The sequence below is a fragment of the Octopus bimaculoides genome, chromosome 1 (genome assembly GCF_046866305.1).
Source record: "Octopus bimaculoides isolate indiv1 chromosome 1, ASM4686630v1, whole genome shotgun sequence".
NCBI classification, from domain to species: Eukaryota; Metazoa; Mollusca; class Cephalopoda; order Octopoda; family Octopodidae; genus Octopus; species Octopus bimaculoides.
The window spans coordinates 84,471,571-84,497,187 of NC_142928.1; positions in this window are offsets into that span (position 1 = coordinate 84,471,571).

Genomic DNA, 25,617 nt, shown 5'->3' on the forward strand with positions numbered 1-25,617 from the left:
GGCGACCTCTTGGCATCAGTCTACTGCAACTGGCAACAAAACAGGAGAATTCCCGGTTTCGTGAGCCGAGGTGCAGTGACATTGCTGAAGAAAGACCCAAACAAGGGGAATTTTATAGATAATTTCAGGCCCATCACTCTGCTCAACGCAGATTTGAAAATTTTGGCCAATGTAATAGCCGAGAGGTTGGCGCTTGTCATCGATAAACTGGTCGACAGGGCGCAAACATGCGCCGTGCCGGGCAGAAGTATCCATGACAACCTCCACCTCATGCGCTACATCATGGACAGCGTAGTTAAGGATCCTGGCATGGGTGGGGCGCTGATCAATTTAGATCAATCTAAAGCCTTCGATAGGGTCGACCATCGATACCTAGCGGCCGTCCTCAGGGCAGCTGGCTTTGGTCCCGTCTTCCGCGGTTGGATCGTTGCCTTGTATAGCGGCATCCGATCGGTAATACGGGTAAACGGTCACCTGTCAAAACCGTTCGACATCACGCGTTCGGTCCGTCAGGGATGTCCCCTGTCGGCGCTTCTGTATGTATTGACGATCGAACCACTACTGCGGAAGCTGGCGACACTGAGGGGTATCCCACGAGAGCTGGGTTGCGGGACGAGCGTGTCTGCATATGCGGACGATGTCACCGTCATAGTGTCGAGCGAAAAGCACGTCGAGATGCTAGGCGAGACACTTAAAGAATACGAAACGGTGACAGGAGCAAAAATTAACCCGGAAAAGTCAGTGGGTTTGTTACTCGGCACCTGGAGAAGCAAGCCCATACCGTCCAACAGTGACTCCGTAGTGGGACGCTGGACGGACGGACCGGTTAAACTGCTCGGGGTCTGGTTCAGTCCGGACCTCCAAATGGATAAGAACTGGGACGAGATCACCAGTAGAGTGATCAAACTCAGCCAAACATGGGCTGAGAGAAAGTTATCTCTAAAAGGCCGGGCGGAGGTGGCTAATGTGTATATCGCATCAGTCATCGATTACCGCCTGACCGTCGTGCCTTGTCCCGATGCCACCATCACGAAACTAGAACGCATACTTTTCCGCTTTCTGTGGAAGGGTGGCGTTCCGATGGTGAGGCGATCCATTTGCTGTCAACAACCGTTACGTGGAGGACTCGGGATGCCGTGGTTAATGATGCGCAGACATGCGCTGAGACTGCGGCATCTCTGGAACTTCATTGACGACGGTGAACAGGTGTGGGCGCCGTTTGTGAGGCACGCCTTCCCGCAGCTCGTCTCACTCACCGAACTGCAAACATGGATCAGGAAGAGACCGAAACTGGGCGATTGGCACCGCGAGTGTCGCCAAGCTCTACAACAGCTCTGCCGTCCGGGATCAAACTTGTGCAACTTCCAAACGACCAATGCGTTCTATAGAGGACTAGTGGAGGGGAGGTCTGACGACACTCTCGGGGCAAACCTGGGTGTCGACGAGAAATTCCTAACCCGCCTTTTCAAGACGACGTTCGGGCCGGGGCCTATGGATAATTTCCAGAGATCCCTGGCTTGGCAATGCTATCGAGACGCACTACCAGTTCGAGAGAAGATCTACAGACACGGTTCGAAAACCACCGGACCGACCTGCCCGAGATGCGGTCAGAGCGACGAAACCGTTCTGCACGCACTCGTGCAGTGTCCAGATATTTCAGAGCTGTGGACCTTCGTCGAACGGCTGTTGTCGCGTGTGGGACGAGCCCACTTATCAGCCGAGTCTATCGTGAATATTGTTCCGCCACCTTCCTTTAAACGGGAAGGAAAAACGGTTTTTGTAACACTGATAGCTATGGCAAAAGAATGCGTGTGGTGGACACGTTTGAAAGGTCTACAAACAAACACTTTCCTCTCTGGTCAGTCCCTCGTCAACTTTTTCAAGTACCACTTGAAAAGGAGGATGAGGATAGAGAGGAAAGTGTTGTCGAATGAAAGTTTCAATAAAAAATGGGTAAATGTGGCAAGAATGGTAAGAATGAAAGACGACACCATTTTAAGCATAGACTTGTAACAAAAAGAGACAAAAAGAGAGAAGGTACTTACTTTCATGTACCTTTAAAAAAAAAGCCTGAGGTGACCGTGGTTTTTTTCCGTAGGCTTTTCTCTCCACGGATAAACCTAATCTGTTCCCCGTTTTTTACATCGACTGTGATACACGATCCCTATTGATCGCCCCCCCCCAACGTTTTTTTTTTTCTTCCCGCGATCCCTTTTGATCCAAATTATCCCCCCCCCCCCCAAGAAAAGCTCTACTTTGTAATTTGTCCATTTTCTGTATTTAGCCCTGTGTGGCTATAATAAAAAGATATCTACCTACTTACCTGTATATCTATCAATCTATCTATCTGTGTATATACGTATACATACATACATACATATATATATATATATATATATATATATATATATATATATATATATATATATATATATAATATATATATATATGTGTGTGTGTGTGTGTGTGTGTGTGTATATGTATATATAATATATTCACACACACGCACTCATGTATATATACATACATATATAAAGGTATAGCGCATGAGTGGCTGTGTGGTGAGAAGATTGTTTCCCAACAACATAACTCCGGGTTCAGTCCCACTGCATGGCACCTTATACAAGTGTCTTCTACTATAGACTCGGGCCGACTAAAGCCATGTGGGTGGATTTGGTAGACGGAAACTGAAAGAAGTCCGTCGTATATATATATGTGTTTGTGTCTGTGTGTCTGTGCTTGTCCATCCATCATCGCTTGACAATCGATGTTGGTGTGTTTACGTCCTCGTAATATAGCGGGTCGGCAAAAAAAGACTGACAGAATAAGTACAGGCTTACAGGGAATAAGTTCTGGAGTCAATTTGTTCGACTAAAGGCGGTGCTCCATCATGGCCGCAGTCAACATGACTGAAACAAGTAAATAAGTAAAATATATATATATATATGTATGTGTATATTTAAGCATATACGTGTGCATATACATATATATGTATATATATATGTATGCATATACATATATATGTTTATATATGTGTGTATGTCTGTGTACGTGAGTGTGTGTATGTATATATATATATATATATATATACAGACAGACGGAAAATATATGTAAATGCAGACGAACTTCCATTTATATACATATGTACATGCACTCATCTATCCATCTATATATGTGTGTTTAAGCATACATACATACATACATACGTACGTACGTGCGTAGATACATACATACAAACATACATACATACATGCATACATACATGCATATATACATACATACAAGCACACATGTTTGCATACATGCTTAGGTACGTACTACAATCAAGGTATAACTGTAATTTTCACAGATAGATAAACAAACGCGTCATCAGGCTGCATAGATAGGAAGTTATAGATTCCTTTATTTGAGAAGGTCATTACAATAGCCCCTAAATCATTGCACACTCTCTTTTGATTTAAATATTCTTCCACGAAATGAACAGAAATAAGATTGATGGGAGAAAACCTAATGAAATGTGTCCATCCGGTGAGTGAAATGTAGCTAGAGGTATGATGGCTCGTTTCTTTTTGAAACTTATTAATATATCCTGTATATTATTAAGTATTAAAATTCGATATTCTAAGTTCCAAAGTCTAGCAGGAAACCCATACACACGCACATACAACAAATACGCAATCACTCAAGTACATGAGTATATGAGTGTAGCCAACCCATGTGTGCGTGTGTATATATAAGTGTGTGCGTGTGCGTGTGTGTGTATACATGTGTGTACACATGAATGTATGTTTACATATATACATCCATATATAAATATATATATATATATATATATATATATATATATATATATATATATATATGTATGTATATATATATATATATATATATATATATATATATATATGTATATGTGTGTGTATGTGTGCGTACGCGTGTGTGTGTATGAGAATATGTTTATGAACATCTGTTTTATATGTAATATACTCGATGCGTTAATTCCTATAGATTTTTAAATCACTTTTTTTTCGTACATATTAGGTATTACCTAAGCATCTAGCTGTCGAAAACCTGTATATGTACATACTTCTGACAGAATACATATATATATATATATATATATATATATATATATATATATATATATATATAGAGAGAGAGAGAGAGAGAGAGAGAGAGGGGGGAAGGAAGGAAAGGAATGCACACACAAAATGAAAGACCAACAGAAACAGTGAAATAATAATAATAATAATATATGAAGGGAAATATGAAATAGAATAAATGTGACTATGAAGTTTTTTCTATGCATGCATGGTTACCCGAATACTATCCAATATTTTTCAGCATGTAGGTAGTAAAAATAAAAACCAAAAAGCAGAAAGGAAGAAGTTATAAGTTAAATATAAACATATTTCAATATATGGAGTAAGTTTTTATTTGCAGCATAAATCACAGCACCCTTATGTCAATTATCGAATGACTCTGGAGTGTGTACCGGTAGATGTCGGGATTGTGGTGAAGTTGAGATGGGGATTTTAAAACGTCGCTATTGTTCCAGTTTGGTGAGTGGAAAAAGGATTCCAACAGCTGCTAATATTTCACTCAGTGTCTAGCAATAATAATAATAATAATAATAATAATAATAATAATAATAATAATAATAATAATAATAATAATAATAATAATTCTGTATTAAATTATCGAATTGTTTTTGTTCGGATATTAAAATTATATTATTGTAATGGATATTAAACAATATACATCCATTGTCATTAACACTATTATAATTCAGCCAATATAAACAAAATCTGACACTGGCAATGACACTAAAGGTGTTGGCATGATAAAGAAGAAAATATAGATGATGATAAGGAGGAGGAGGAGGAGGAGGAGGAGGAAGGAGGGAAAACGTAGAAGAGATAAGACTATGAAATTTGTTCCTTTAGTTATGGTATTGCATTTGTGATAATTATTGCGACTCTATATAAATATATTTAATGCGGCTCAGAGGCACACTGCGCACAAGTGTCTAAACTTCTTTCGCAGTATGTCAAGAACTAATGCATTTCCTTTTTTCATAATACATAGCTACACTCATGAGTAAATAATTAAATAAAACTATATGTGTGGATGCAGGCATGTCCGTGCGTGTGCGTGTGCGTGTGCGTGCGTGCATGTGTGCGTGTGTGTGTGTGTGTGTGTGTGTGTGTGTGTGTGTGTGTGTGTGCTCTTGTGTGTCTGAGAGGTAGTTCCAGTAAACAGACCAGCGAAAGTTCTTTCACCAGTCCATTGTCGTTGACCTCGTGCCAACCACACATTAACTAAAAATATTAAAATCTGAGGCATAGAAGAACAATCCTTCAAACATTATAGAGCAATTCTTTGGAATCCGAGTCAATGAGACATGGGGCTGTAACTCAACATGTTGCTTCATCTTTGTTGTGGTTTCAGAGATTGCAGCTAATGAAAGTACTCTCGGTATGGTTTAACCAATTTAGTCCTCGTGAATCAGATGACCTATTACAGCTATGACTATCATTAAAGCTCTCGCAATCATTTAGAGGCTCCGGCTTTGCTATAGCAATTTTTTATCCTTGTACCAAGAAAATTTTGATCGAAAAGGGCTAAGATCAAAGGCATTCTAGCCATTACATCAAATTTTCTTAATATACCAGGGACATCGTTATCAAGTATGACGATTTTCTTTTCCATTTTTTGACGGATATTTTTGGATGTAATTTTAAGCTATTTTTGGTTACTATTTCTAGTAGGTCGAGCTACGTTAGAGAGATTCTTTCGTTTTCTGACGTAGTTACATTTATGTAATAAGTGCAAATTAGCTTTACAGATTTTACTATCATATTTCGGCGGAATTCTGCACGCCACATAACCTGTCATAACTTTTTTTTAATTTTTGGTATTTTCAGAAAATCTTTGCTAATTTGTGCTCTACACACGGAAAATTGCACGATTATGAAAAAAGTTTTTTTAATCTTTCGAAACTTTTGAAAATTTTTTAAGTTTTCGATTTTTTTTTAAGCACAGTTTAAAATACGGAGTGTTCGAGTTTTTAGCTTAAATCCCAGCAAGAGACAATTAAATGTGTTTATGGGAAAAAAGATATTGAAAAGTATCAAACATGTCAGAGCAGCAAGAAAGGAGATGGGTATCAGATGGTCGTGAGATGTGCTAAAGATAACAGCTAAATGGCCATTAAATCACGCACAGAAAAAATCGTTTTATGGTTTTTGCATAGTGGTGTAAATTCTCTGTTAGTAGAACACAGATTTGCAAAAGTTTTCAGAAAATACCAAAAAAAAAAATGTTAAGGGGGGGGGGGGGTTACATGGCGTAGTTAAAGCAGAATTCTGCCCATATTTCTTGAACGCATTCCTTATTTTAACTTTCTTTCGATTCACAATACCAAAAGAAATCTTTTGCATTGAAAACACCATTTAGTTACATATCTACACTGTAAACAACGTTTAGTACGAAAGATTCCGTAACGAATGAGGAAACGGGTTTGGCGCAAAGGTATGTGCCCAGTTGTATGGCAAGTTTAGTAGACTTAAAGAATGTAATTTCATGTAATTGATGCTCAAAAGTATAAAATTACCATGTCCAATTATAAGCACCATTCTGCTCAAAATATATGTTTGCACATGGGAAAACGGTTTGCTACAGTGTCAAGCAATAATTGATATCCACTGATAAGGAAGAACTACGAGATCTTTATTTTTTTTACTCTTTTCTTAGAGATGTTATCTTTTTAACCTTGCAAAATACATCCCGTATAAAATAAATACAAATTCAATTAGTAGCGGAAAAAGTTTTCCATTTTGTTTATGGTACTACTTAACGTAATGCTGTTAGATGTAAAGGGCACCGATTTTAGGACGTTTCTAAGAGTAGGTGTGATAACATGAGATATTCTTTAGTATGCAGAGTTACACTGATTTATGTGAGCTATTTTCTTTTTAAAGCCTATTTTAAGGAATGTCGGCTGAAACCTTTTTATTTCTATTATTATTTCACCCCCCCCCCCCCCTCCTACTTCAAATAGGCTTGTCTGCAGTGGGACCATCTTAAATTTACAAAATCCGCAAGCTTTCACTATTCGTCCATTAATTATAATTATGATCTTCTACAAACATATAATTTTAGTATCCTAGTGGTGGAACTCTTTCCCTGATATTCCAGCCCATCATCACTAAAATATTACCTTACTCTTAATGTTAATAGCAAATTAAAACATAAATACAATAAAGATATTTGGGTATTATGAAGTCATTTTACTTTGAATTTTGCCAAGAAAATTGCTAGTTCGAAAACATTATGAGCATGCAATTTTAAAATTCGAAACAAAATGGCTTGTACAAAAGTTTTGTACAAGGCCAGCAATTTCGGGAAAGTGACTAACTCGAATACATTGACCCCAATGTTTAAGAGGGTCTCATTTTATCGACCCCTAAAGGATAAATGACAAAGTCGACCTCGTTGAAATGCAGCTAAACATTTTGTCCGGCGTGCAAACGACTCTGCCAGTTTGCCGCCTTCAATATTATTGAATCGCAATCTATTGTTTGAAGAATTGAGTCAACACGTTGTCATGGTGCGATAAAGGAGAAATTAGCTACAATACAAACATGCAAAACAGGCAATGAGATAGAAGGAGAAAACTAAGAGTGGTCCAAAGCGGGTGGCGAACGAGGATTTCAGTTCGGTGCCTGGAGCAACACCGTTACAAATGATACTAAAATGTTTAGATTAAACTGCGTGAAAGAGTCCTAGTAAAATCAAAACATGACAAACGTTGTCATTACTGCTAAATATCTGACTTACACTCACTGCAGCCCATATTAATATGTAATTTATAAACAAGTAGGATTCTGAAATAAAGATTTAGCGCGTGACTTAATGGTTAGGTTATTAGGTCCTCGATCGTAATATAGCGAGTTTGATTCGAGTCAACACGTTCTGTTCTTGGGCAAAACATTTTATTTTGCGTTGCTCCAGTCCACTCAGTTGGTAGAAAATTAGTTGTGTCTGTAATTCAAGGGGCTAGCTTTATCACATTTTGTGTCGTGCTGAATTACCCTGAGAACAACGTCAAGGGCACGCGTGTTTGTGAAGCGATCAGTCACTTGAACGTTAATTTCACGAGCAGGCTGTTCTGTTGATCGCATCAATTGGAACCCTTATCGTCGTAACCGACGGAGTGCCAGTAGGTGCGAATGTACGTATATAAAAATAGATGTGTATATACATGTACATACATAAATATGTGTGTGTGTGTGTGTGTGTGTGTGTGTGTGTGTGTGTGTGCATTTGTGTGTAGGGGGTACGTGTGTATATGTATTTACGCATGTACATATGTACTTATGTACGCATGTACACTTAAGTTTTGCAAAAGCAGTAAGTTGCTATTCAATAATTTGTAGAGCTAATCATTCGAATATCGAGATGTTTCCACTCCGTTGCCTACAAGAACTAGCAATTTACTTAGAAAACTTAAAAGTAAAATAACAACACAATTCCCAAGATAATGTTGATATCATTTTATAAAGAAGAAAGTCATACTTACAAATAAACTCTAAAGGCCAGCCTCGTCATACGCTGTGAAGCTAATTCTGTTCGATTATTTTAAAAGAAAAGGCCTGTTTGGATTACACAGCCACTTTCAGTGTAATTCGATGAGTAGACACATAACTTGAATGAGTTGGTATAGTTAACGGAAGAAAGGATGAAACTCTACAAAGCAGGAAGCATATAAAAAAAAGAAACAGCATATAATAAAATACATAAAATTGTTGGATTATATCTTCGCTTGTTTGCATTTGTATCGTCTCTCTAACTGCTTGTGAGTGAGTGTGCTTTTGAGAGTGTGCATATGTGCGAGCGCATGTGTATGCATGTATGTATTATTCTTGAAACTGATGCACTATTGAAAGCCTGCTAAATTGCGATATTCATTCTGAACGCATATATCCATGCATCGCTTATAGGCATATAGCGATAAAAATACTGAGGTATATCGGTCACGAACGAATTTCGTCCAGCGGTGGTGGTATCAATACTAAATCGCATTTTAGCCTCCTTGCTCTTTGTTAGTAGCAAGTATCAAAATTCTCCGGTACTGATATTGAAAAACGGTATGGGTATATCATTGCTGTAGTAATTAGCCAACAGGTTGAAAAGAAATTTTTTACCTACATTATTTACAATGTAGATAAATAACCAAAGGGCATTTTCGGCGCACAAGATTTCTTTTGGTATTGTGAATCGAAAAAAAGTTAGGGTAAGGTATGCGTTCAAGAAATATGGGCAGGATTCTGCTATACGAACGTTATATAACCTCTCATAGCTTTTTCTTTTTTTTTTTTAACTTTAAGAAAAGTTCTGCGAATTTATACACACGGTGAGTGAAACGATTATGCAAAAACCAAAAACAATTTTTCTGATGGGTGATTTAATGGCTATTTAGTTGTTATCTTTAGCGCATCTCACGATAACCTGATACCTCCCTCGTTTCTTTGCCACTGACGTATTTGATTAATGAAAATTTTTACAAGCAGTATTGATTTAAAATAGACATGTCTGTGTACGGGCGCGTGCTTCTGGTTGTCACCACTTGAAAAATCGGGGATCGTTTGTTTACATCCGTGTAATTCTATCATAAGGAGATCAATATTGGAGTCAGTTTGTCCCAATAAGCTCTGCAGTTCAATAACTGCAACAAGTAACAAAAATTAAAGCTTACCAGAGCAAATTAAAAACTAAAATTTAAAAAAAAACCTACAATTATCAGATTTTACGTTTAATTTTGCAATGAAAATTGCAACATTTTAGAATCAGCGGATTGTGAACACATAATATTAAGATTCGAATCTAAAAGACAAAATAAAATACAGATTTTTGAATAATAATCTACTGCTTCTGTCAACTTCAAGTCTTTTTCCACTAATGAGACTCTATCACTTTTTGCTTTTCTCTCTTTCTCGCCCACTCAAACTTGCTTTAATCATGCATTTATATATTTATTTATACATATATTATATGTATACATATATACATAGATGCATACATGCACAAGTATGATAGATAGATAGATAGATAGATAGATAGATAGATAGATAGATATACCCTCACACATTCGGGCACATACGCGTACATGTCTCTCTAATTATATATCCGTGTGTCTGTGTGCGGGTATGTGTGTATACATGTGTGTGTGTGTATACATGTGTGTGTGTGTATATGTGTGTGTGTGCGTGCCTGTGTGTGTGTGCATGTGATTTTATGTATATATACTTTGTACATATGCAGATCTGTATAGATTTGTGTTTGTAGTTGTCGGGCCTGGTGTATGAATAATTTTATGTATGTAAAGCTTGTCTGTATTTGTCACCAAGACAAGGAAGACGGCAATGCATTCATCACGCATGAAGGGCTTCGATGTAAATGAAGTTAAAGTCAAGGCTAGATCATGCATGCTAAAAATTATGCAGAGCGGATAATTGCTATTTGAAAATCAGATCCATTCGTTGCTTTCACCAGCGGGCGCTGTTTTGCATGCTTCCATAACCAATTTCCTAAAAAGAAAAGAATAGAGACTTTCATTTCAAGTGATTTTTAACAATTGTTGGCATCTATTAGACACTGAAAATTAATGTATAATATAACGATGCATAATGTTAGTGTATTTTGTATTGCTTTATATGCGCCTATATATGTGTATTAAGTATATATGAGTATAGATTCTAACACAGATTTTTACATGAGAAAATCTTCCATGAAATATAGGCATCAACTTATTTTAACGTCTCGTATATTTTACTGTATGGTTTATCATCGCAGACTCACTGTTACATATACAAATGCACATATACGCGCGCAAGCACATACCTACATTTTTGCTATATATATATGTATATATATATATATATATATATATGTGTGTGTGTGTGTGTGTGTGTCTGTATATATCTAAGTAATTATATTTCTGTCTCTCAATATATGTGTATGTATATAGTAATATATGTAGTTATGTGTATATGTATGCATGTAAGTATGTATATACTTATGTAAATATATACCTATATATGTGTGTGTTTGTGTGCAATGCTTATATTTATTAACTATAAATGTGTTGGTATATATGCACTTATGTATTTACATATACTGTTTCTGTATAAAGATTTGCGTATATACATGTATATACATTATATACAATATACGTATATACATGTTTTTATAATATATATATATATATATATATATATATATATATATATATATATATATATATATATATATATATATGTATGTATGTATGTATGTATGTATATTTGTGTGTGTATGTGTGCGTGCATTTATGTACGCAGGTATTTATGTATATGTTCTATCTTTCTGTGTATATATATATACTCGACCGTAAGCCTCCTTTTTCTTGACATAAATTGACGTCCTTTTCATGAAGCCAAATATTTTTTCTTAGCAATGATTATAGAGGTAGCGCTGTGCTCTTCTGTTATTTACCAATTGAATGATTTAACTTAATAACGTGCGAGTAAACGTATCTCTGTAGTGTAAATCTCATCTTCATGTGATGATTCTCATTATATTTCCTTGTGTTTAATATTATTCTTTTCAGTAGCTAGGAAATAAAAAGACGAAAAACCAGTAAATCCGATATCGTGTTTGATGGAAAAAGTGTCTTCCATATCTAGATACTCATTTTTAAATAGAACGTTAAACGAAAGTTTGCAGTATTTTGGATATTATTCAAGATTATTGAAAAGTATTCCGTTCAAACTATTGCAGATCATGGTTGCACAAAGGTATATGGAAGAACTCGCGGAAGTTTGATAGTTGAGATATCAGCATTACGTAGACTAGAAGCGGAGGAAATACCGATTTCATATTTTACCACAATGCCAGCAATTTTGGGAGAGAGGTTACGTCGATTACATCGACCCCAGCACTCAAATGCTACATATTTTATCGACCCCGAAAAGATAAAAGGTAAAGTCAACTTCGACGAAATTTCAACTCAGAACGTAAAGACGGACGAAATGTGGGTAAGGATTCGGCCAGCTCATCGCTCTAGGAGTGGATAAAACATTAAAAATGAAAGCAAGCAAGTGCTCAGAGCCCGAGTGAAAGGCGGCATGAGAAAGTTTTCTCCTTTTCCGGATTTATTAACTTACAAATGGTATGCGTCTTTGGTTGTTTAGTTCATAGAAACGTTTGTGTATTGGACACGAAGCTATATACTACTTGACTCAATCTCTGTTCAAATTGTATATCATTAGATTATTACTAGCAATAAACTGTAAATAATGTACTAGAATCTCATCCTTCTCATCTCTCTCTCTCTCTCTCTCTCTCTCTCTCTCTCTCTCTCTCTCTCTCTCTCTCTCTCTCTCTCTCTCACTCTCTCACTATATATATATATATATATATGTATATATATATATATATATATATATATATATATATATATATATGACAACGAGTGTTCCAGTCGATCCGATCAACGGAATAGCCTGCTTGTGAAATTAAAGTGCAAGTGGCTACCACTCGAGAGACATGCGTACCCTTAATGTAGTTCTCTGCTTAACACAGAATGTGACATGGTTGGCCCCTCTAAAATGCTGGTACTACTCATATATATACATACATACATATATATATATATGTATATATATATATATATATATATATATATATATATATATATATATATATATATATATATATATATATATATATATATATATATATATATATATATATATCGGGACGTATATTTGCCACTTAAATGTGGCTAACCCTTAAGGGCGGATGCCACTGTAGCGTGTAGCCCCAGGAGGACACCTCCACCAGCTGGCTATTGCCACACTTTCTGTGCCCTATCAGTATTTGCAAAGTGAAGCCACCCATTCCATCTCCGACCTGACGTGATATATATATTGTTGTATTTCGGGATGGTCATTTTATTTATTTTATTTTTTCTGCAAAATAAACACACGCACTATATTTTCTTTCTTCCCTCGTTTATTACCGCTATTTTTATTTATTTATTTTAGCACCTATCCATTGTCCGAAAATCTTTCGTCGCCCGTCAGTGACCTCTTCAGCGATACTTTTCGTTTCTCCTTTTCGTTATTGCCCCACTTACTCCATTCTGTTCTTCTAAGACATGTATCCTTATGTGTGCATGCGTTTGTGTCCTTGTGTGCGTGTATGTGTGTGTGTGTGTGTATGTGTGTGTGTGTGTGTGTGTGTGTGTGTGTGAGAGAGAGAGAGAGATACAGGCAGACAAACAGAGACAGAGAGAGTAAAGTGAACATGCCGTGTTGAATGAAAAAATTCAAATGCTTCGAATAGAGTGCTTTTTCAGGAAAAACTTGAAAAGAGTGTCGAGGCATTTAAAGCGGTAATATTTTAAGGTATTCACAATAGCTGCATATCAATATGTTATAAACTAAAATATGTATCTACCACTACTTCTCGTAATCTTTGTTTCAGCTTCTTTGTTTCTCTCTCTTTCACCCTCTTTTCATACTCCCTCCCTGTCTTTTTATCTCTCATTCTCTCCCCGATTGAATCGGTGACATAATATACATACATACATACATGCATGCTTGTATTTATGTGTGTGCGCGTGTGCGCGTGCGTGTGTGTGTAAACACATTCATACATACAGGCAAATTACAAATACACTTTCACTCTTTCTTTCTCTCTCCCTCTATCTCTCTCTCTCTCACACACACACTAATGTATTTCTCCGTATACACATATACACATTAGCGCACACGCGTACACACACGTACACATACACACACGTACACATACACACACGTACGCATACACAAAACGTCCTTTGATATCTTCTCCTATATATGTCAGTAAACCTATGTTGTAACAAGTAACAACTATTTATCACATACTTCTTTAATTACACATTCACGTTCTTTTTCACTTTTCATTTAATTTTTCTTTGTATTATTTCTGTTTACTTTTTATTCCTTAATTAACGTCTGATTTTATTTGCATTTTTCTCGTTTTACAATATCACACCCAAATTTTTCCATCATTATTCTTTCCGACATCTGTTCTCATTTCAAGTTAAAGAACCAGTCTCTTAAAACCTTCAGTGATATTTCCGTGGAAAAGTAAAGTTACAAGTAAAAGAAATAACAAATGGGATATTTATCATTTTAATAGCTGTGGCAATGTGATACAGCGAAAAACATGAAAACGCTTTTCTCTATTTCTTTCACTCTTCCTCGTTTACATTTTTCCCTTAAACTTTTAATTTACATCGAATGAAATGAGATGAAAACCCCCATACAGAATGTTTCCTTCTCAGTTTGCATACTTCATCAGTCGATTCAGGGATGTCTTTCACCACACGTAAGATAATGCTATGGTAACGCAGTTTAGAAATTCAACAGAATCACCCGTATTACTTGCAACAGCCGATCAATGCTACATCGGATTAAATTGGCAATTTAGAACTAGCTGAAATACCAGACCTCTTAAAAAAAGAAAAACCTCTCATGACCCGACAGTCGTTTATTTTTATTTATATTTTTCATGATGTTGGAAATAGGCGGGATTTTGTAAATGAATGGCGCAATAAATTAAAGACAAATGAAAAGATATATATATATATATATATATATATATATATATATATATATATATATATATATACATACACGCGCGAACAAGTAGACATGCAGACATAAATATGTGTGTGTGTGTGTATACATGCACACATACACACAGACACACGCAAATATATATATATATATATATATATATATATATATATATATATAATATATATATGTATGTACGTATGTATGTATGTATGTATGTATGTATGCATATGTTTATATATATATGTATAAGACAGAGAAAATTAGAAGGCACGTGTCCGTCTTTCATAAAGGCACTAGTAGGCGGGGAAAGTAATAAATTAAATTCACTCTCTTAATTGGCTGAAATATCTTAAACATGTGTTACTCACGTGACTACGCCTAATACAAGGAATGTGAAAAACACACACACATTGATAAGAGCATTTTCAATAGGAATTATTTCTGTTGACTGGATATAGGTCACTCCATATAGAAGAGGGGCTAAACAGATGAAAAGGAACTCTATGAAATACCGATGCATATCGAAGAGAAAGAAACAAAATATACGTGATCGTTTGGCCTGCTTCAAATTATAAAAAGAAACCGGTCAATTGCATTATACAATTCTAGGTTGACAAAGATGCATGACAAATGGATGGATGGTCTGTTGCAACGTATTTTCCCATGAATATAATCAACTACTGACACTTATGTCATCAGTCCCCGCGAGACAATTGAGGCTTGGCAGTATTTGAGTTTGAATATGGTATCAAAAGTATCAAAGTTAAGCATAGCAATTGATGGTTACTTGTTTTGCATAAATAGACACTATTCAAATATTTTGGGATTACCTTGTACTATTTGCCCCAGTTTTCTGTATTTGAAGTTGAAATCACGCACAGGTCAACATTGTCTTTCAACCTTTCAATAGATTGTTCATCCAAGAGGCGCTGGATTAACGATTAAGCAAAGTACGTGCTTAAGACATCAAGAAGTGATAAATTGTATACAGCACTAAGAGAAATCACTTTAAAGTAACTAAAATTATATTCGAAGCGGTTTATATATGTTGAGAAATATAATTTCGAAGTGTTCAAGGTGTCATAGTGAGAGTCTGATTAAAGACTTTGCATTTTAAAAAAGTAGGCGAAAGATTTTCAAATATAAATTAAGTGAAAGTATACAAAAACAAATATTATTTTCCCTCTTTTGTTAATTTTGCTTCATTTTGAAAAGTATAAAGTTATTTTATGGTTTATGATTGTTTATATTTTGAATTATATGTATACGAGGGTGTATCCAAATGAAACCGGAATTTTGCAATATTATTGTATTCACCTGGTTTTACATGTTTAAACTTTTATCGCCTTCAAAGTATTCTCCATTTGAAACAATGCATCAATCCAGACACGTTTTTCCACAGTTCGAAGCAATGCTGGAAATCTTGCGAAGTGTTTCCTTTACACGCCTCTGTAGATTTTTTTTTTGTTTTTTTTTCAACTATTCTATATCTGCAAAACGTTTTCCTTTCAGGACATTTTAAAATTCGAGGGAACAAAAAAAAAAGTCGCAGAGAGCAATATCGGGTTAATAGGGAGGGTGGCTAAGCGGGTTCATGTTATTTCTTGTCAAAAACTATCTCACACTCAAAATGGTGTGCGCAGGCGCATTGTCGTGGTGAAACCACCTCTCTCCACTTTGGCACAGGTCTGGGCGTTTTCGTCTCACCGCGTCTAGCATATGCTTCATAACTACCGAGTAAAATGTCTGGTTAACAGTTTGACCAGGAGGAACAGATTCTGTGTAGACAATTCCTTTTCGCATCGATGAAACAAATCAGCATCGTCTCGACACTGGACTTCATTTGAGGCCCATTTTTGCTGCAACTCATTTTATTTGCAATTCCTTGCTCAAGTCACACCAATCAGATCAACAAGTTTGTTAATTTTTCAGCGACGGTCTTCCAAGATTAGTTCATGAATTTTCGTGATGTTTTCATTCGTTCGGTCGGTCGACGGTCGCCCTGAACGAGGTTTATCCTCAAGCGACAAGTGACCATTCCTAAAGCGTGAAAACCGCTCATAAACTTGTGTTTTGCTCATGGCAGCGTCGTTGTAAACTGTTTGAGGCATGACAATTGTTTTGGCTGCCATTTTCCGGGGTAGAAAACAGAATTTCACGGAGGCACGCTGTCCCTTCATTTCAGCCATCGCAAACATCGACGAACAGGGGAGAAGCACTGCAAACCAAAGAAGCACCACGTGACAGTACGACCTTAATTGACTACGCTGGTCGTCAGAGTGGTGCCTTAGGGTTGCATCAAGTGGCTTCTAGCGGCGGAAACCTAAACGATAACGGGCTTGTCCCACAAAGAACGTTTCCGGTTACTTTTGCATACCCTTGCATGGGGTGGGGACCAACATTTTTTTAAGTGTTTAGAGTCTTAATCCAATCCGGCTCGGCATCAATGACAATGGACTTGGAAATACTTCGCAGTAATGCACACATACATACCCACACATACACACTCAGACACTCACACTCACGCACACACACAGGCACACATGTATATATGTGTGTGTCATAAGAATATATGCATATATCTATATATATGCCTATTTATCTAATCTGTCTGGCGGTATGTATGTATTTATGAATGTATGTATATATATTTGTATTAAGAACGGGAAATTATTCATGTGACCTATACTATAACATTAAACCCATATTGACTTGGAGAGGAAAACATTAAACAAAAGCCATGTAAGTTCTCAGATATACATCTATACTTAATTATTTATATTTTCTCTCGCACATATCCCATTTATTTCCGAATAAAAATGATAAATCCTGCGATATAACACGGTTATGACTTCCATTTCTTATGAAGAAAATTAAAACTTTTATTAGTACTATATATGTGTGTTTTGTGTTTGTTTATTTTAACCCTTTTCGAAAATTTATTCGCTAGCTTCTTTGTGTAAGTTTTCCTTCGAGTTATTGACAAAAATTTTAACAAAATTATCAAATTGAAAATTTGAAGAAAGAAATTTAAAAAGGAAAGAAATAGAATAGAATATTTGAAATTTGACAGCTTCACATATCAAAGAAAATTACTAAAACAAAAACATCGTCGTGTTTGCAATCAGATTTTGAGGAGGGAGTAGAATAATTCTGACTAAAATGACAGATTCCTCTTCACTCACTGCTGTAAATGTGTAAGGTAGTGGGTTTCATTGCTGCTCACGTGTTAATTGGTTTAGGATGGAGAAAAGGATAAACCCCTGTGTTGTTTAGTTTTATTTGCAATTGTTATTATTTTCTGATTAAGAATTTCAGAAAGTAGAAATAAACAAATATAAAAGAAAATAAACGGGGAAAAAAATGACAACTTTTACAAGAAAGAAATGTTGTTAAATTTCGAATTAAACTTTGAATAATTAATTTAGCCTGTGTGCGAGGTAATATTACAAAATCAAATCAGAACATTGCACTAATGCAAAGTATCTTATAAAATAATAACCACTGAACACAGAAATCAAAAATTATAGGTGAGAAATATAATTTTCCTCTTAGTTGATTATGAAGGCTATTCTCTAAAAAATCTCTCGCAACATCAACATGTTGATCCGATTGGTATCGTGTGTGTGATGTCAGCGCTAACAATAGCTTTATTATCACGTTAAAAGATGAATAAATAAATATATAAATACGTTAACAAAATAAATCAAATATAAAGACCTGAATAAATGAAATAAAAGTGAAAATTATTTTCCATTCGAGAATGAAAAACAGAACGAGAGGAATTTCTATTTTTCTTTATTTTTAATCACTTTTATATGATTAAACTTTAAAAAAATCATGCACAGCGACAACATCTTCATGTTTCTAAAATGGATAAATTTGAAAGAGTGACATATTAAAGGTTCAAAATCCATATTGCCTCATGCATTGTGAAGTATGACACGATTAGGAAATATCTGTCATGCTATGAAAAACATGTGAATTTATTATATCTATATATTTATAGATTGTGTATAAATATTACAATATTTATTTCTAGTTTACATATGTTTATATATATATTTCTTCTTTAGGTGTCATTTAGCAATGACAGGGAAATATGCTCATTACTCCTATAGAAATTCAGAAATTAATATTTAAAATAATGAAATTAGATTCATTTATTTATTTATATATTAATATTGCCCAAATTCTTAATGTCTGGGATGGACGGAAATTAACTAGTGATAGCTGTAAAGATATTTGTGTGCACAAAAAGAAATTGTCCTTCTGTCATATATAAACCAACGACAAGAGAAATTTGAACAACAACAACAATATATGTACATATATATATATATATATATATATATATATATATATATATATATATATATATATATATATATATATATATATATATTCTTTTATTCTTTTATTCTTTTATTTGTTTCAGTCATTTGACTGCGGCCATGCTGGAGCACCGCCTTTAGTCGAGCAAATCGACCCCGGGACTTATTCTTTGTAAGCCTAGTACTTATTCTATCGGTATCTTTGGCCGAACCGCTAAGTTACGGGGACATAAACACACCAGCATCGGTTGTCAAGCAATGCTAGGGGGACAAACACAGACACACAAACACACACACATACATATATATATACATATATACGACGAGCTTCTTTCAGTTTCCGTCTACCAAATCCACTCACAAGGCTTTGGTCGGCCCGAGGCTATAGTAGAAGACACTTGCCCAAGGTGCCACGCAGTGGGACTGAACCCGGAACCATGTGGTTGGTAAGCAAGCTACTTACCACACAGCCACTCCTGACGGTCTAGTAAATGCGACATTTTGGAAAAAAATCGAGGCGTGATATCTCTTGGTTCATAACAATATTACTATGAAAACTTTTTATCAAATTTACGCAAGAAACAAATCAACTGTAACCATAAGTTAATCCTTTTCCATATATGAACGACAAGCGAAATTTGGACTTAGTAAAAAGATATAACTTGACGATCAAGTAATTCTAGAAAAGTTAGAAAATGCGACATGTTAGAAAAAATTGTGGCGAAATATATCCTGTCTCAAAACAATATTACGAATTAAAAATTTATCAAATCTATACAAGAAAAAAATTACTTGTTATCAGAAGCTAATCCTTTAATGTAATCTCCTTATATGTAGAATATTATATAAAATATTACTTTTAGTTATAAAAGTCTATGAAATCTGTCTCTCTATTATTCTTTACTAACAGTGCAAAACCTTCAAAGATAGTTCTATACGATTCTTGTATTAGAGTAGAAACCTTAGTTAGACACTTCTATTTATTCAATTTATAGCAAACCTACTAAAATATAGAAGCGAGTTTAGATAAATGTTAGATGAGTATTCCTTATGTACTGCGAGTCCAAATCTATCCAACGTAAACTTTGCGTTTAGTTTTTTAGGTCGATAAATAAAGCCCGTGTCAACTTCTGTTGTCGGATCCCAACCACCACCAGCCTCCCCATCATTCTCTCCAAATGAAATTTGCTTAAAATGTCCAAGAAACGCCGTGTGGTGCTCCGAGAACGGTATGTCACGAGCAGAAGGCTCACGAAAGGAAGGAAAATTCATCAGATTATTCGATAACATCTATTTTTGATCATGCATTCTCCTTTCATCACGAACATTGTGAAATCGTTCGAGTCTTAAAAATATCCATATTCTATTTTCCAAAGAATGTAAAATTCTTCATCTTCAGACATGTTTGGAAAATTCTTTGGAGAAAACGAAAAGAAAAATATCTTTAAAAGAAACTCGAAATGTTAATACCCAATACCAATTCATTATAGCTAAATGAAACGTCAATGATGCCTTATTGGTAGAACCGAATTTAGACAAGTCAACTATCAAAAACAATAAATATATTCCCTCTTATTTATCCTATTTTACATAATGACCCACGGATGTTAAATAAATTGAATGAAATGGATTTAAAAACCTTGATAGTGATAACGAGTTATAATCGTGGGATTCGTGGGAACTTCTTTTTAGAGATTAAAAGGGCACATTATCAAATCTCGGATTTATTTTTAATTTATTTACAACAAAAATGCCAGCATCATCAACAGCAAGATTATGCAAAGCCACACAATAAAAGAGTGAATACCAGAGAAATTGAGAAAATTGAGAAATATCAGGGCTCAGTCATAGAGAGGAAGAGATTGTAGAAGACTAAGATGAGCTTGTTAGTGTGGCATTTGATGCACTTGGAACAACTCCCAAACTGTTACCTAAGGCTGAAGGATACTGAAATTCAGAGACGCATTGTTGACCTGCCTACAAGTAAAATACTGCATTCCTTAAGAATCCTAAATAAGATTCTTGAGATCTGTAGAGAGACAAGACAACACCCATTTAATAACTTTGATAATTTCATATATAGGTCCAAGTTTAGAAATTTTCAGTTCATAAAATCGCCTCCAGAGTTTCTCTGTACATCATTTTCTCAACATCGATAGCATGAAAGGTAAATTTGATCATGGCGAAGACAACACATCTGATAACTTATGTAGCATATAATAACTTTGATAATTTTATATATCAGTCCAAGTTTAGCCACTAAGGTAGAAGTTTCAGTTGATAAATTCGACTCTAAAGCTTCTCTGTACATTATTTTATCGACATCGATTGTATGAAAACAAAGTTGACAACGACAGTATATGAATTTATAACCAAATTCCGCAAAGTATTTTGACCGAGGTTCTAAAGGTTCTACTGATTCACTTCTTTGCAAAGAATTTACATAGGGACACAAAACCAGAAATTTGGGAAAAGGGGTTAATCAATTAATCTCATTTTATCCAACCCAGAAAACTGATCTGAGCTGAACCGGGGCACATAATTAATATCACAAAAATCAATCTATCAATTCGCAGTGGTAGGAAGGTCGCTTCCCAGTCACATTGTTTCAGGTTCAGTCTTACAGCATAGCGACTTAGGTAAGTGTCATATACTATAGCCCCTGGGAGACGAAAGCCTTGTGAGTTCATTTAAAAAACGGAAACTGAAATGAACACGCCATGTATATGAATATATGTGTGTGTCTCTTTGTGTATGTATATGTATGTGTGTGTGTGTTTGTGGTTGTGCTTGTCTCACCACCGCTTGACAATCAGCGTTGGCTTGTTTATTTCCCCATAACGTAGCGATTTGGCATAAGAGACTAAGTCCAGTTTGTTGATTTGCTCGACTTAAAACTTTCACGGTGGTGCCCCAGCATTGCTGCAGTCTGAAACACATTAAAAGAATGTTTCCATTTTGTAGTAAATCATAGGAGGAAGTGGCTTGTCCATTACATAGGCACCATACTAGTTTGGTAGTTTATTTTATCAACCCTGAAAGAAACAAAAAGACAAACTGACCACCGCAGGATTAGAACACAGGACGTTGAGAGACATGACTAAATATTAGTTTCGAATTATGGAACAAGACAAGCAATTTTGTGTGACGGGTAAAGTCGATTACATCGACCCTAGTGTTCGACTGGTACTTATTTTATAGACCTACAAGAAAAAAATGAAAACGAAGTCAACTCTGTCCGAAATTGAACTCAGAACGTCGTAAGAAATTGCACTAAATATATTTGTTCGGGACAATAACGATTCTGCCAGCTAGCCGGTTTATCACAGTTAAGCATTAGAAACGTATTTAATTCGGTGCTATAATGATTCTGTTAATTTACCACTATTAACAACGATAATGATAATAATTTCTTACATTATTTAATAATAGTTTCATTAATAACAACACGACGGGAGAATGGAATTACAGTAAAACACAGTACGACAAACAGCAAATATAGGGACGAGATTGAATGAGAGAATGTTTGTCGTGCCTTCTTTTATACAGATTCATGAAATATGTCTAAATGATATTAGGATGAGACATATGCGACAATATTAGACAATGTTAATGGATACAGTAATAAATTTATTACATAGAGAAGCGCACTCAGACTATTTTTATAATATAATTTGATCGAGTCTGGAAAAGTACTTTAGATAAAAGCAATATAATGTTGGTCATCACAGATAAGGTATAGCAATAGGTGAGAACTACAGACTGAAAACAGAGAACGAACGATATTTTACTGTAGTGCAGAAACGGCACATAACGAGGCAGAGCAGAATTCCAATTATCTGAGTAGAACGTCCGTTTCGGATTTTTTTTTCTCTTCAACTATGCTATATGTGTACGTTCTTGGCCTTCTCAGCTCAATGAAGAGTCAGGCGTAGCTGTGTGGTAAGAAGGCGGTGAGATGGCAGAGACGTTAGTATGCCGGGCGAAATGCTTAGCAGTATTTCGTCTGCCATTACGTTCTGAGTTCAAATTCCGTCGAGGTCGACTTTGCCTTTCATCCTTTCGGGGTCGATAAATTAAGTACCAGTTATGCACTGGGGTCGATGTAATCGACTTAATTCCTTTGTCTGTCCTTGTTTGTCCCCTCTGTGTGCAGCCCCTTGTGGGCAGTAAAAGAACAGAAGTTTGCTTCTAGACCACACGGTTCTGGGTTCAGTCCCACTGTGTGGCACCTTGGACAAGTGTCTTCTACTAGAGTCTCGGGCCGACCAAAACCTTGTGAGTGGATTTAGAAGACAGAAGCTGCAAGGAGCCAGTCGTATATAAATATATGTATGTATCTACGTGTGTGTGACTGTGTTTGTCCCTCCGTCATTGCTTGACAACCAATGTTGGTGTGTTTATGTCCCGTAACTTAGCGGCTCGGCAAAAGGGACAGATAGAACAAGTACTAGGCTTAAAAGAATAGGTCCTGGGGGTCGATTTATTTGACTAAAACCTTTTAATGTGGTACTACAGCATGGACGCAATCAAATGACTGAAACAGATAAAAGAGTAAAAGAACAGAAGAAAGTCGTTGAAAATAGAGAGTGTGGACACATGTAGGTAAATGTAAATTTGTGTACTTGTGTGTGTGTGTGTGTGTGTGTGTGTGTGTGTGTTTTCTTCCTAAAAAACGATGGAACTACTATTGGAATTCCTTGGTGGACAGTGGCAGACATGCGCTTTTAAAATTTTTTTTTACATTCATGTTGTATGCTACACTTGCTGCAGCTGTTTCACTTGTCTCAGCTGTTACGTGTCAATGTTCATAACACAGCCATGCAACTCCTGCTATATTTCTCACCCGGCCCCTGCTACACAATATCACTTTCTGTGCTGACCGCTGGCCCCTAAAGTTCTCAGGAATTAGAGATGATATGTGACGTCATTCCATGGACAAATTCTTAGTTTCTGTATCATGAAGATACATCTACGTTACTATTCGCTATCGCCAGGCGCAAGCGAAGCGTGGCTATGTGATAGGAAGTTTTAAATTCCAGCAAAATGGTTCCGGTTTCAGTCCTATTACGCGGTAACTTGGGCAAGTTTCTTCTAATATAGCATCAGGCGACCAACGCTTTTTGAGTGGATTTGAGAGACGGAAACTGAAAGAAACTCGTCGTATATATACGTCGGTGCAAGTGTGTGTCTTAGTGCATGTAATTGCCCCGTCACTGCATTGTATTGTCCTTTTTTTCTCTCGTTATTTGCGTATTGAAATCATTTGTTTTCGTGTTTCATGTTGTTTACTGTTGGTGATGTCCTGTACCTATATATATATATATATATATATATATATATATATATATATATATATATATATATTATTTATATTATTAAATTGAACACCACGTATCCATTTCCAATTAAGATTACTCTATACTGTTTTCTCCCCTATCCTTTCTAATTCCCTTTCTCTTCTTTTCACCGTTTCTATCTGTCTCACTCTCACTCTCTCCAGTTTTCTCTTTTTCTCTCTCTCGTTGCTCACACGTGGCCATCGTCCAACTTTTTTTTCCTCACGTGACCATCTTTCTTTCCTGCACGAGCGTTCAAAGGATTGGACTCTCCTATCTCTCTCTTCTATCTTTTCGCTTTTCAAAGAAAATATTTCTCTCATCGTTCATTATTTTTCCCCTAGTTCAGGTCTAACGACCCTCCATGTTTGCATTCTTTCGGTTTCCTCGTATATCTCCACTGTCCTGATTTTGTTCCTAACTTTGACCTTCCATAAATCCCAAATTTTATGTTGGTATTTATGGGACCAACTGTCTTCGAAGATTCATATCGTCATTGTTGCTCGAAATAGGGAGTAAATAGCCAGCCAACAACTGATGAAGTGTCATTCTTTATATTACTTGTCCTTCCTTTCTCATTATCTGCGTATCTAACTCATTTGTTTTCGTATTTCATGTTGTTTACTGCTGGTGACGTCCTGTACCCATATATGCACACACACACACACACACACACACACATATATATATATATATATATATATATATATATGATTTATGTGCATTTTTTCAATGCTTACAAATAACATGGAAAGAATAAATATATATTTACCAGGGTAGCAAAAATTCACATAAGTACCAAGATTGTAACAGCGTACTTATAAAGGTAGAAATTTCAGGTTTTAGCGAAATGTTTTTGAATAACATAGATAAATAAATACATGGGGTTAAACGCAGGTGTTATTCAAAACTTTATAATTACGACATATGTTTCGAAGAAAACATTGGCATTATTCCAGAAGGAATAAAATGATGTAAAACAATGCAATCTTCTCATCAGGGAAAAAAAGAGAAACATAACGCATCAATAAGACATTTTAACCGAATGTTATTACTGCATATATGGTGAAGGGAACGCTGGTAAGTTATTCTTTAAAAAAGAACGTTAATATATATAACGTCAAAGGCAATTTCTAGAAAGTGAAGGAGGAGGAAAAGAGAAATTAGCAGAAAACTAAAAGTGGAGGAATATAGTAGTACGATAGGTGAATAGGAATAAAGATTAAAGGGGTGGAAATAGACATATTTCGTGGAAGTGAAATGTAAGAA